General features: G+C 47.7%; 3 non-coding genes across 3 annotated transcripts; 1 reads left to right on the top strand and 2 right to left on the bottom strand.

Annotated features, from left to right (window-relative positions):
- Nucleotides 1-159: 159 nt before the first annotated feature.
- Nucleotides 160-232, bottom strand: trnar-acg (transfer RNA arginine (anticodon ACG)). Its single transcript has one exon. It is a non-coding gene; the product is annotated as a tRNA-Arg (tRNA).
- Nucleotides 233-1,361: 1,129 nt separating this feature from the next.
- On the bottom strand, nucleotides 1,362-1,433 carry trnah-gug (transfer RNA histidine(anticodon GUG)). Its single transcript has one exon. It is a non-coding gene; the product is annotated as a tRNA-His (tRNA).
- Nucleotides 1,434-1,674: 241 nt separating this feature from the next.
- Nucleotides 1,675-1,747, top strand: trnam-cau (transfer RNA methionine (anticodon CAU)). Its single transcript has one exon. It is a non-coding gene; the product is annotated as a tRNA-Met (tRNA).
- The last annotated feature ends 242 nt before the right edge of the window (nucleotides 1,748-1,989 follow it).

The following is a 1,989-nucleotide window of genomic DNA, read 5'->3' as shown; positions in this document are numbered from 1 at the left end:
ACTTCTTTCATTCCTGTGATGATCTCTGTGATCTCTAATGTGTTAACAAAACTTCCCTTTGTGTTTTTACCAGTTTCACTTTGCCTTGACTATTGTACAGCTCGTTTTATCCATATTGTATTTTGTACAGAAGGAATACAAGTTAAACTAAAGATTTATCGAGCTAGCCAGGAGTCGAACCTAGAATCTTCTGATCCGTAGTCAGACGCGTTATCCATTGCGCCACTAGCCCTACACCACCAGCTTCACAGTGGGGCCTCTTTGTTCTTGTAATTGGTCAGCCTGGTATCAGTGTTGTAGCCAGAACACCAGCAGCTGCAGCGGCAGGCAGAGTAGCTGGGAGCTATGGAGCAAATCACAACACAGCCAACTGTTGATGACTGACAGGACGGGTCTGTGATGTGTAAAAGCCCAACAGTGGGGTCTACATCAGCATCTTCAGATCCTTCTTCTTGTTCCTCCTCGTCTGTGTCCAAGTCCTCCAGCATCAGGTCAGTCTCCTGTGCGTCAGGTTCAATGTTCTGCGTCCAGTCTGTCTGAGCAGCTGGTCAATACCTTGCAATACCTGTAGTCACTCGTGTACACAGAAGGAAGCTGTACAGAGGAGACAAGCTTCCTTCCGAGGACCCCGGTACTGTAGTTGTCAACACTGTCCAAGGTCCTCGGACTAGTTCAGCAGTGAGGGAGGCTTGACTGCCAGAGAGCAGCTTCTCTGTCCTGGTTCCATCTGTTGAGACCTTCCAGGAGGTACAGCTGGAAAATTCAGGCTGTTGGAACAAGGTGAGCAGTTGCTTTTGATTAATTACAAGACTGACACTGTGTGTCTGTTTCCATGCTCTACACTACAGCATCATGTAAAACTTGACATATTTGCTCTTGCTGATAAACAGGATTAATTCTAGCCTGCATTGAACCTGTGGAGATGGCAGTGGAAGGACTTCAGCGACGCCTGTGTTTATGGAGGATTACTCCCTCCTTGGTGGTGGTACTTCCTATCTGTGTGTACAGGAGCAAACCTGGTTGGACCTGTGTGCCTGTTCTGGACTCTGCAAATGTGCTGCATCCTCTGCTGGTCCAAGAGAGGGACACCAAGAAGGTCTATGTCCTTCACACCCATCAGCTCATTCAGCAACCCTTTAATCATGATGATGGTCTGCTCCTACCCTCTTCTCCACCTTCTGCAGTGCAGGCCCAGGTCCTCCTCAGTGATCTGCTGGTTCTCCAGTTTGTCTGTGGTACCAAGAACACTTTTCCTCCTCAGCTGCTCCCTCTTTGCTCTCTGCAGTAAGACAGCATCCATCATCTGTCCCTTTGGTATTCCCTGACAGCTTCTTTGTAAACACTCAAAAATCAGCAGGTTCTGCCGTGACCCGGATTCGAACCGGGGTTGCTGCGGCCACAACGCAGAGTACTAACCACTATACGATCACGGCCACTGGGTCTCTGAATCCCCCGCTGTGGTGATGCTATTGGAGCAGCTCTTACTCTCACACTTCTATCAGAAGGCTTTGTGTTTGTATACGATATCAACCAGAACTCCTTTAATTCTTATGAGAGTCACAATCTGAAAGTCTTCAGTTTTTAGCCTCACGTTTAATTAATCTTTTATTCTGGTAAAAACATAAAGCACATGTATGTGACGGGGAAAAAATCATGAATTGAGTCACATTTTGGGCCTCGTTGGCGCAGTAGGCAGCGCGTCAGTCTCATAATCTGAAGGTCGTGAGTTCGAGCCTCACACGGGGCACGTGTTTTGTTGCTACCATCTAATGTACAGTCAAATTTGGGCACTGATCACATGGACCTTGAACTCCAGCTCATTGAACAGAAGGATGCCTGATGTTGTGATGGAGGCCAGCTGAGGTCAGAAGGTCTTTGTGACGGTCTGGATGCAGACAGGTCAGCTTGACTTGTTACCGTTTATGTGGCATCCAGAGCATCAACCCTCACTCTGACCCTAACGCTTCTATCAGAAGGATGATATGTCAC

This window comes from Stegastes partitus, unplaced genomic scaffold (genome assembly GCF_000690725.1).
Source record: "Stegastes partitus isolate 25-593 unplaced genomic scaffold, Stegastes_partitus-1.0.2 Scaffold1710, whole genome shotgun sequence".
Lineage (NCBI taxonomy): Eukaryota > Metazoa > Chordata > Actinopteri > Pomacentridae > Stegastes > Stegastes partitus.
This window is presented reverse-complemented; position numbering and strand designations above follow the sequence as displayed.